General features: G+C 48.7%; 1 long non-coding RNA gene across 1 annotated transcript in view; it reads left to right on the top strand.

The window, feature by feature from the left end:
• Positions 1–12,005, top strand: part of LOC113605377 (uncharacterized) — a 23,912-nt gene extending 11,907 nt beyond the window's left edge. Inside the window, exons 2-4 of the long non-coding RNA XR_003427184.1 lie at positions 1,768–1,995; positions 10,245–10,325; positions 11,691–12,005. This is a non-coding gene — a long non-coding RNA (uncharacterized LOC113605377). The remainder of the gene's footprint in view (positions 1–1,767; positions 1,996–10,244; positions 10,326–11,690) is intronic.

Below are 12,005 nucleotides of genomic sequence, written 5' to 3'. Positions count from 1 at the left end.
AAGCCTAAGTTTCCTCACCTGGAAAACAGGTGTTAACCATGCCTACCTCCCAGGTTTATCAGAGGCATGATACCCTGACTGACCCTCTACACCCTATGGCTGTTGTTTCTGCTACTGTTCTTATGAGGTTGTTTGATAGTATAAGCTCTTGAGGCAGCGTGTCCCCAGGCATCATCACTCCCTGCCCAAACCCTCCAAGGGCTCCCCAAAAAGCTTTGAATACGGGGGCCTTTGGAAGCTGATCCCTGTCAACCCCATGTCCTACCACCTTCCCCCTCAGCCCATCTTGCTCCAGCCACTGACCCTCCTGTTGTTTCTCAAATACACCAAGCACCCTCCTGCCTCAGGGCCTTTGCACATGCTGTTCCCACTGCCTGGGCATCTCTTCCCCAAGACACAGCTGCCTCCTCACCTCCTCCCTCATGTCCTTCCAGTCTGCTCAGTGTCATCCTCCCAGGGAAAACCCTCATCCTCCCCCAACCCCATCATTCACATTTCTTTTCATAGCTCTCCAACCTCCTGACATTCAGTGTGTTCCTGTGTCTGGATCTCCTCTACCAACTGTGAGCTCCCAGAAGGCAGGGTCCACACTTCTTTGCCCACTTTTCCTGCAGTTAGAGATTGGCAACGCACTTAACCATAGTAAAGACTCTGAGAAGGCCTGGAGCAGAAACTCCTCTTTCTCTTTGCTTCCTCCATTGTTTCCCAAACATACTCAACCCTGAAGTCCTATGTCCTCAGAACACTTCCTAAACAGCCCACAGGAACAGTGAAAACACCATCTATAGAAGGTGCGTCTCCAGGATGTGACAAGGGGCCCTTCCTCCTCTGCCAGTGCCTCGCTTAAAGTACAGGCTGCTTCCCCTGGGACCAGATTTCCCAGACCCAGGAACCGTCCTCAGTCTCCAGTCCCCACCACACATGCCTCTCAACTACCGCAGTGCCTCCAGGGGGCCAGGTTCCACCTGCCAAAGAATCAGGCCCAGCTTCCAGTGGGGATATTCCAGGACACATCCTGCTGGCCCTTCCTATCTCTGAGCCTCAGTTTCTCCATCTGTACAATGGAGGTAGTAACATTCAACTCGAGTGGACTCAGAAAGGTGCCCTGAATACACAACCCAAGCGAGATTCTGGGTTTCTGTCCTTAGAAAGGATTTGATTCTAAACTAGGCAGGATCAGAGCAACCACAGAGCCATGAGACCATGGGGCCCCAGTGCCCCTGGATTCCCAGGAAGAAACAGCCAGGAGACGCAGCAGGGGAGAGCTCAGCTCAGGAGGAACACCCGGAGAGCCCAGCCCTCGCAGCCTCTACTCTCCCACCCCCAGCCCTGTGCAGCCCAACCTAGCAACATCCAGCTGCTTGGAGCTGTGCCCACCAGCCACCCTGATGTTCCCCTGTGTGCCCAACACCTGCAATGCTCTTCCTGGCTCACTCCGCCTTGTCCTGTGGAAGTCACTTCCTGGAGCTTTTCCTGACCCCCTCCCCGGCTGAGCTGGGAGACCCTTTTCCAAGTCTCCTGGATTTTTCCCGATGTATCAGGTTGTGTATCAGATTGTGTTGCATGTCCATTTACAGGTCCACTCTCCCCACGAAGGCAACAGTGAGCGCTAGGGGTGGCAGGGACTGGCCTGCTCCTCTCCCACACCCCAGGATCCAGCCCAGTGTACACAGCAGGCACTCAATTAATATTTGAGAACAGAACTGAGAAACAGCCTGTCCACTGCTCCCGTACATCCCCTATCCTCCCTGCTTCCCTCCTCCCAAGGGCCTTCCAGAGGGGTGAATGGTGCAGGTCGGGGGCCCTGATGGACATGTGTTCAAATGCTGGTTCCACATTCTCTTGGCTGTGTGATCCTGGAAAAGTGGCTCCACCTCTCTGAGCTACATCTCCGCCACTACAAACTGGGAATGGTGATATCGCTTCACAAGGATGTTATGAAAGTCAGATGAGATAATGGGAATCAAGCATTCTGCACGGGACTTGTCACATATGGTAAGTGATCAACAAACCTCATGATTACTACCACTACTACTATTGGAATTACTGTTATGGGTCAGAGTGAAATTCTGGTTCCACTAAAAAGTTTCTGGCTTGCATCCTGGGCTGTTCCATCAGAGTAAAACCCAACAGTGAGTAAAGCTCACTGTGGACAGGTCTGTGGCCCCTTTCTATTGTGTCGGGGAGGGAGATTGGACGCAGAGTCTGTTCTTTTCAACCCCTTGCCCCAGCAAGGGTTGAGAGTGAAGCCAGCACCTGCACAGAGATAGGAAACCTGGGACCCCTGCTCTGACACTACAGTGACCCTCCCAGCTGGGAGTCTCCTGAGCTTGCAGGCTTCGGGCTTTTATCAGGTAAATGGAGATGATGATAGCTCCCAGGATATAGCATCTGAGAAAGGGCTTGGCAAGTATAAAGACAGGGCTGAGCTGTCCAGGTGGGACTGTTATCACTGAGCTGCTGCTGGGGCTGAGCGTGCCTCTGCCTCTCCATCTTTCTGAGGCTCAGCTTTCTGTCTGGACAATTAGGAGATGGCAGCTCCTTGTTTGGAGGCCCCTGCAGACCTCCCTCCTTGACTTCCTCTTGTCTTGTTTCAAGATGTATTCACTCATTCAACAAATATTATCTGAGCCCCTGGTCTGTGCCAATTACTAGGAAGAGAGATGAAAACACAAGGAGTTACATGCTAGTGAGGGAGACAGAACAATAGATGAGCAAGTGAACCAAGAAATGAGAAATGTTATAAATAAAAATAAAGCAAAGTAAGGAAACAGGCATGAAAGAGAAGAGGCTGCTTTATATAGCATGGTCAGGGAGGCCTCTCCTCTGAGGTGAGACACAAAGGGTAAGAAAGAGGCAGCCACGTGGAAATCAAGAGGAAGGATGAGAGGGAGCAGCATGTGCAAAGGGCCTGGGGTAAGAATGAGCTTAGTGCATTGGAGCCAAAAAGCCAGTGGCTAGAATGCAGGCAGAGAAAGAGACTGGTGTTAAATTGCTGAGAGTCTGTAGGCCACAGAGGGGAGTTTCTATTTTAAACATAAAGAGCAGCAGTTTAAGGTCAAGACTGGGAATTCTGGGGTCAGCCAGTCATGGTTCCAATCCCAGCTCTACCACCCACTAGCTACCTGACTTGGGAAAGTTCCTTAAACTCTGAACTTTCCGTTTCCTCATCTGTAATCAGAAGAATAATTTCACCTACATTGTAAGGTGTTACCTTGAGTACCCAAGATGATGACAGCAAAACCTGGCCAGAGTGTGGCTCAATAAAAGGGTGCTATGCTAATGACAATATCAGAGATTATCCAGCACAGTCACGGGGGCTCCCGACAGATCTCCTCAGATCCTGGCAGAGAGCACACGGGCTTGGGTCCTGGAGCCAGGAAGCCAGCTGCACCAGGTGCCAGCACAAACAACTAGGGCGTCCAACAGTCTTCTGGGGGTAGGGGAGAGGTGGGCCGCTGAGGGAAGTAGGGGAGGGGGCAGACAAGCCTGAGGATGAGGGGGGATTTGGCCCCAGCTGAGCTCCATCAGCTCTCCACTCCCAAATCCTTCGGGTTTCAGGAGTGCGGACAAGTTCTGAACCTGAAAATCCCAGAATTTTTAAATCCTGAGGTCATCAAATCCTTAGAATCCCTTCAGTCTAAAACCCTAGATGCCCATCATGTTCATCCCTTAGACTGTGATAGTGAAATGGTCCTTAGGCCATCAGCTGACACCAGGGCAAGTCAGAGTGGAAAGAGATGATAGTCAAGGTCCTACTACATAGCACAGGGAACTATACTCAATATCGTGTAATAACCTATAATAGGAAAGAGCCTAAAAAGGAATATATATATATATATATATATATATAACTGGATCACTTTGTGGTACACCTGAAACCAACACAATCTTGTAAATCAACTATACTTCAATAAAAAATATTTTAAAAAGTACAATACCCTAAAAAATAAAAGAGAAAGAAAGAGATGGTGGTTTTCACTGTGAGGTTAAAAATCAAACCCAATGTTTCCCACAGTAGGAGAAAAGAGGGATAACTGTTTTTAATTAGATGTACCCAATAAATCCTCTAGGGCAGCACTGTCTGCTAGAACGTTCTATGTGGGTGAAATGTTCTATATTTGTCCTGTAGAGTAGCCACTAGCCACACATGGATATTGAGACCTTGAAATGTTATTAAGCACAACTGAGGAACTGAATTTTACATTTTATTGAATTTTAATTAATTTAAATGAAAATAACCACACAAGGCTAGCGGCTATTGTACTCAATAGCATAGCTCTAGAGTCAAAGTTACTCCTCTTCTCCTCCCTTGCACCAAGTCTGGTTACCTCAAGGAAGTAAATGTGCCTGGCTTCTTTTACTTGAAGGTAGACTAGAATTTAATAACACCGTTTTGTTCCTATTCCATTATATTTTCCCCAGTATTTTTCTAATTGTGACAAATGATACTCCACCCAATCCCACGTCTGCAATGTGACACATGGGGAAACCAAGGCCCAGAAAGGGGAGGTGACTAGCCCGGATTACACTGCTCAGGCGACAGAAGCAAGAGGACGCCTGTGCAGACCAGGACAGATGGTGGAGGCTGGGAGGGGAGGCTTGGGTCCCCTCAGGGCTCGGGGGTCTCCCCTCCCCAACCCTACAGCCTGTGAGCCCGGAAGGTCAGAGGCTGGGCCTGACAGATGGGATTTTGCAGGGGGAAGAGTGTTCTGAGAGTGAGGGGCCTTTGTCCTCCTAGTGTTCCAACCCCAGATGGCAGGGCCAGGCCAGAGTGCAGCTGCGGGGGAGTAGAGCCCATCTAGAACTGGAAGGTCGTGGCCCCAGAGACAGAATCTTTGTGGAAACTTAACACCCAAGACCCTCCACCTAAGGGCCTGGAGCAGGCCTTTTCAGCTTTCAACTTGACCTCTCTATTCTATATGCAAATCAGATGCAAATGAGCCTGCGGTGCTACCCCCACCTCCCTTTCTCTATTGCTGGGGCCCAACTCTCAGGTCCAGACACTGCAAGCCCCAGGCCCATTCTCAGCACAGATTCCTCAGACTCCTCACCCTGAGGATGGGCACAAAATGGGCTCATCTGTCCCATCTATGCCTGGACCCTGCTTCAGACTCTGGGCCACTCCTGCCCTCTCTCCCCACATCCATCTTCCAGCAAGTGCAAGCAGATCTTTTAAAAATATCAATCAATATTACAAAACTATAGTAATCAAAACAGTATGTTACTGGTATAAAAACAATCGAGGGCCCAGAAATAAACCCATGCATATATGGTCAACTAATACTTGACAAAGGAACCAAGAATGCTCAATGAGGAAAAGATAGTCTCTTCAATAAACAGTGTTTGGAAAAGTGGATATCCACATGCAAACAATGCAATTGGACCCCTATCTTACAACACTCAAAATATTAACTGGAAATGGATTAAAAACTTAAACCTAAGATCTGAAACTGTAAAACTCCTACAAGAAAACATGAGTATGAAATGCCTCGACATTGGTTTTGGCAATATTTTAGATATGACACCAAAAGCACACAACAAAAGCAAAAATCAACAACTAGGACTACATCAAACCAAAAAGCTTCTGTACAGCAAAAGAAACAATTAACAGGACTTCCTGGTGGCGCAGTGGTTAAGAATCCACCTGCCAATGCAGGGGACACGGGTTTGAGCCCTGGTCCAGGAAGATCCCACATACCACAGAGCAACTTAGCTCGTATATCACAACTACTGAGCCTGTGCTCTAGAGCCCGCAAGCCACAACTACTGAGCCCACATGCCACAACTACTGAAGCCTGCGCACCTAGAGCCCATGCTCTGCAACAAGAGAAGCCCCTGCTGGCTGCAACTAGAGAAAGCCTGCATGCAGCAACCAAGACCCAATGTAGCCAAAAATTAAATAAATAAATTTATTTTTTAAAAAAGAAGAAACAATTAACAAAATAAAAAGGCAACCTAAAGGATAGGAGAAAATATTTGCAAATCATATATCTGATAAGTGATTGATCCTTTAAAGTACTTTTTTTTTTTTTTTTTTTGACTGTGTTGCGTCTTCATTGCTGCTCACAGGCTTCCTCTAGTTGCGTTGAGCAGGGGGGCCACTCTTCATTGCGGTGCACGGGCTTCAAGGGATTGATCCCTGAATAGACATTTCTCCAAGGAAGACATACAAATGGCCAACAGGTACATGAAAAGGTACTCAACATCACTAATCATCAGGGAAATGCAAGTCAAAACCACAGAGATATCACCTCACACGTGTCAGAATGATTGTCATCAAAAAGACAAGAGATTTAAAAAAAAAAAAAGACAAGAGATAACAAGTGTTGGTGAGGATGTGGAGAAAGGGAAACCATTGTGCACTACTGGTGGGAAGGTAAACTGGCACAACCACTCTGGAAAGCAGTATGGAAGTTTCTCAAAAAATTAAAAATAGAACTACCATACCAGCAATTCCACTCCCAAGTAGAGCCCCAAAGGAAATGAAATCACTATCTCAAGGAGATTTCTGCACCCCCATATTCATTGTAGCATTATTTACAATAGCCAAAACATGGAAACAATGTGTCTATCAACAGATTAATGGAGAAAGAAAATGTAAATATATATATATATATATGTACATGAATGAATGAAGGACCAAATGCCCATTCTGAAACCCCCGAAGAGGCAAAGAGATTGGTATGAGAAATGCAATGATAATCATTTGTTCATTCAACAAATTTACTGAGATCCTACTATGTGCCAGGCACTGAGGTGGCGGCTGGGAATACAGTGGTGAACAAGACAGAAGCTCTCTGCTTTCCATGCCCATAGCCAGTGGGGGAGACAGAGAAGGCACAGGGATTACAGTTGTGAGTGATCACGGCAGCTGTGGGATCCAGACGAGGGGGCAGGGCAGGCTTCTAGAAGGAAGTCATGTCTGGGCTGCAGCCCAGAGAGTGAGCAGGAAGACCGAGCCAGAGCACAGGAGGGGAACAGAGAAAGAGGTATGGAGCTGGAAGAGATGGGAAGCCAGGGCACGAAGGGCACGCAGGTCCTCAGGATCCCTGGCAGGAGCGGGGGAGGGGTGGGGTGGAAGACCTGTCCTGGCATCACTATTTCCCCAGCTTTACAGACAGAAACACAGAGGCCCAAATCAGAGCAGGGACAGATCCACCCCTTCCCAACTCCCCTCCAGTGTTCTTCCCACTGCAGCATGGTCTTCCAGGAATCCCAGGTCCTTCCCCAGAACCTTCTGGAGTCTTGGGAATGGGCCACATGATTAGTGATGTTGAGTACCTTTTCATGTACCCGCCCACACCTCCCTGTCCCTGCAGACCAGTCCCGCATTAAATAACTCTGACCCCAATGTGGAAAAGGTGATTCCCTTTCTGAGTCCTTTTCAAGTCTCCTTACATCAGTGAGAAAGTCTTCTCTGCTGCTCTGTGTTTGACACCAGTGCCCACGAGTCTCCTGCATAACAAGTGGAGAGCAGGCCTCAGCTGCAGCCTGGGCACCGCATCAGCCTGAAACACTGTCTCCATTTCCAGAGGTACATTCTGTTCATGGCAGAAGATACTTGCTTTTCATTTCGTGTGTCAAGTTTCCTTTTACAATGAATCCATGGTCAACTGTAAAACACATTTTGGAGAAAATTAAGGAAGTCAGTTGTGGACTAAATATTAGATATCAGAGAAATGTTGATATTATTAAGTGAAACAGTGGCCCTGGAAATAGCCTTACTTTTTGGACATGCAAACTAAAGTATTTGGGGACAAAAATGGATGCTATCTATAATTCACATTAAGATATTTCAGAAAGAAATAGATGAAGCAAATATGGAAAATGCCAATGTTAAATATGGGTATTGGGTATGTAGTTCATAATGTATTCTGTATTTTTCTGTGTGTCTAAAATTATTCGAATTCAATGTTAGCCAGTTGATTTGAAGAAAACACGTTAAGAAACAATCATTAATGGCAGACTCTGGGCGTGGTCAAAATTGTGAACATGCCATGAGAGTGAAGGAAGCCTGGGCGAGGTGGGAAGAACATTCTGGGTTGGGAAAACCAGAAGCTTGGAGCTCCTTCCCCTGGGCCCCCCTGATTCTCTCCTCAGGGCTGGCTTCTGGTGCTCTGAGCAGCTCCGCAGGCCTTGCCGCTGACTGTCCGCTCCCCGGTATATCTGCTCTCAGGTTTGGAGTCAGGCAGGAAGCCAACAGCTTAGCTGTCCTCGAGGGGCCCGGCCACACTGCCAGTGTCTGGAGTGGGGAGGGGCAGAGGGCACAGCCCTTCACATCAGCCCATCCCCCCACTTTGGACCTGGACCTGGGCCTGGGCATCTGCCTCTCACTGGCTACCTCACTAGACAGATGGGGAAACAGGCCCAGGTCTGACTCAGATGCCCTGTCTCCAGGGTCTGGGTGCTTCCTGAGGGCCCAGGACACACAGTCCTGCAGAGGGAAGAGGTGAAGAGAAGGCCTGTGGTGCCAAAAGGGTCAGAAGCCTGCCTCTGGCCCCCAGCAAGTCAGGGTCATTGCGGGAGGGTGGGGGACAGAAGTGTGAGGAGGTTGAGATGAGGGCACGGTGCCCTCCAACAAGAGAGGATCCCCCCTCCATCAGTGCAGCCCAGCTCCCCTCCACCTGTCACTCACTGAAAGTCACTCTTACCCTCACGCCCAGCTGTCCCTTCTCAAGGTCTCCCCTGTCACTCATCAGTCAACAAATATTTCCTGAGCTTATCTGTGTGCCAGGTACAAACTAGATACCAGGGCCTCAGCCCGGAACAAATCAGACATGGTCCCCACCCTTGTCGAGCTGATGCTGGTGGGAGTCAGACACCAAACAAGGTACATGAGAGAACACGTAACACAGCATCAAGGGCACAGTGAAGAAAACGGGAGCGGCATGTGCAGGGAGACAGAGTCGGCGACCAGGCTATTTTAATAAGGGGTCACCTCTGAAGAGTGAGTTTGAGCAGAGACCTTAATAAAGTGAGGGAGGGGCCACGGGGTTGCCTGGAGAAAGAGCCCCAGGTAGAGGGAAGAGCAAGGGCAAAGGCCCTGAGGCAGGGCACGAGTTTGCCACGTGAGAGACAGCAGGGAGGCCAGTGTGGCTGGAGTGGAGAGTGACGGGGGAGGGAGGAAGCCGTGCTCAGTGTGATGGGAGCAGAACCCCACGGGGCCTGTCCATGGGGAGGAACCCAGCAGGGCTGGGAGGGTTCTGAGCAGAGGCAGGACAGGCTCTGAGTCGTGCTGTGAAGGGCAGAAGGGCGAGAAGTAGGATGGCCAGTGAAGAGATGACCGCAGAAGTCCAGGCAGGACATGAAGGAGGCTGGACAGGGTGGTGGCAGTGGAAGGGTACCGAGTGGCCCGATTCTTGGTCCCGAAGGATCTGCTAAGAGATTAGATGTGGGGTGTGCGAGAAAAACAGGAGTTCGGAGAGGAGAGAGCAGCTCCATTTCAGAGACCGTGTTCCTTGCTGTATCCCCGGTGCAGGGACAGAGTTAATCTCAATCAATAGTCACGTTAAAGAGAGAGAAAGGAAGAAATAGACTCCCAGCCTCAGGTTCCTCTTCAGACCAGGCTGGCTTTTTTCTTCTTCAAGCCTGTCAGAGGCGACCTCTGGTGGCCAATGATTGGAACTGCAAATCCTCAGGCTGAGGGCCATAAGGAAGAGTATGAACCCTGGAACATACTTGACTGGAAAAAAATCAGAGACCATACCCCAGCCCTCACCCATTTTACAGATGAAGATACGGAGGCCCACCTACGGTTGAGGTCTGATCTCCATCTCAATGGCTGCTCCTTCTGGCCTCCCAGCTGTTGTTTTCCAGAGCTGAGTGGGCATTTCACGAAATCCCCCACAACCTCCCATAGGATGCTGGGAGTCCATCCTTGGCACTCCTACATTCCTAGGAAGCATCATGCTGCCTCATCTTGCATACATTCCAAATCCCCAGATTAGCCCACACCTTCCCTACTTAGCTAGATGGGAAATCTCTACCCCATCTGCGCTGGAATTTCCACCATCCTTCACTCTTGGAATCCTGCCCCAGGGCAGGACCCTGCCCAGCAGAGGTCTGTCAGCAGGGACCCATTTGCTACATACAAACCTGAAAGTTGTTCCCATTCCAGCCCAGTTTTTCCAATTTGGGTAAGGGGCGTTCTCCCCCATCAGCACACCCCATTCAGGTGGCACCATAATTCCCCCCACCTTCAACTCTTGGCATGCCTTGAGCTGTCATTGTTCTTCACACAGGACAGAGACAAGGAGAGGAAAGGAGGTCCTAGGTACGCTCTCAGCAGAGCAGAGGAGGCTGTCACCCCCCTTGAGCTGCAGGTAAGACTTCTATTGATGCGACACTAGGATGGCATTTGATGTTTCTTTTATTTCTTTTTCTTCACTTTTTTTCTTTTTTTCAGCAATTTTTAATTCTAGGTTACACAACTAACAGGGTTATAGACTCCTAGAAAAGTAAGATATTTCATTTAAGTCTAAAGTCCTCTTCATTCCACTTCCTATTCCCTGACCACCTCCACACACACAGTCCCAAAGGTAACCACTGTTGCCAATTTGAAATTCATCTTTCCAGATTTTTTCATATAGACGTATATGTGGTAAACACACATGCAGCCCTAAAGAATATGTAGCTTTTATTTGTGGAGAATATAATTTATTTACACAAATGGAATCATCATACTGTACATATTTATCTTGTGAATTTTTTCTCCAGTCTGTTCTGGACTCTTGAATTCAATTCATGGATATGAGATTGTATTCCCTTTGGTGGGGTCTGCACCATGCTGGGAGCCCTGAGCAGGGAGCAAACAAGTACTGAAACTGGTCTGGAGGCACCCTTGGAAGCCCCTTTCCCTAATCCTCTTTTCCCGCGTCTTATTTTCTCCTGCTCTCTTTCCTCCTTCTCCTTTCTCACCTTGGCACTTAGGCCCCACACAACCCCAGTGAGAAAGTTCTAAGAGTCCAGATGCCCTTTGCAAGGTCCATCTCCCCGGAGTTTGGGGCTTCCTGCACCCCCTGGTGGCTTCTCTGAGTAACGGCAGTGGCGCCTTCAGCCCCTAATCCAATTGCCCATCAACCCGTTCAGAAAGCGCAGCACATCTCCGCAACTGCGAGTGAACCTCCGGTGCCTGCCCTGGGGGACCCGCCACGGATCAGCTGATGTCTGCCCTGGAAACTCTCTTGGTGGAATATGAGCGACCTCCTGACAGGCCAGAAGAGTCTACCTGTTTGAGAGCGCCCGGGGCAGCGCTTTGTGGAGGACTCGTGGTCCTGGTGCAGCGTCCTTGGAGAGCAACTGGGTGATCGCTCTCAAGTATGTTGTAGTTCACGGCCAGGGATTGATTCTACAGGTATTTCACACCTGGGCAAAAAGACAGATTGCCACGGTATTTGTTGCGGCGTTGTTCTTGATGGTAAATGACAGGCACCCAGCAATGGGGGCAGGCTAAATTCACCCCTGTGCTTTTGGGTGATGGAACACTGCAAGGTCCTGCCGTTCCCGTCCTGGGACTCCCTCAAAGTGGCTCTACAGGCTCCCTGCACTCTGCAACCTGCCCCCGCTGGGTCCTTCCCCACTCCACCTTCCCCTCACCCTGCTCTCTCTTTTTTCTACAGAGAACATCCTCTAACGTACTGAATAATTTCCTTATTCTTTACCATTTATTGTTCATCTTGCTCCACCAGAAAGAATATCAGCTCTCCAAGGACAACAGCTTTGTCTATTTTGTTCAGTTTTATATCCTAAGCTTCTCTCACAGTGCCTGACATACAACTGACACTTAATAAAAGTTTGTTGAATGAATGAAGCCAATGAATGAAGGTCTCAATGCTGGGAATATAGAAAGATCTCTAAGATATTAAGCAGAAAAAGCAAGCTTCAGAATGACGTGGTGGATGTGCCCCCACTGTATTGCCCCACTGTGTAAAGAATGTTTTCCCATCAACCTAAAACTGCTAACAACTTTTAATTAATTAATGTCAATTAAACAACAAATACTA

Source organism: Aethalodelphis obliquidens, unplaced genomic scaffold, assembly GCF_003676395.1.
Source record: "Aethalodelphis obliquidens isolate GAN/ISIS:26980383/991018 unplaced genomic scaffold, ASM367639v1 scaffold42, whole genome shotgun sequence".
In the NCBI taxonomy this organism is placed as follows: Eukaryota; Metazoa; Chordata; class Mammalia; order Artiodactyla; family Delphinidae; genus Aethalodelphis; species Aethalodelphis obliquidens.
The sequence above is the reverse complement of the archived record's forward strand: the minus strand, read 5'-3'. Positions and strand labels throughout refer to the sequence as shown.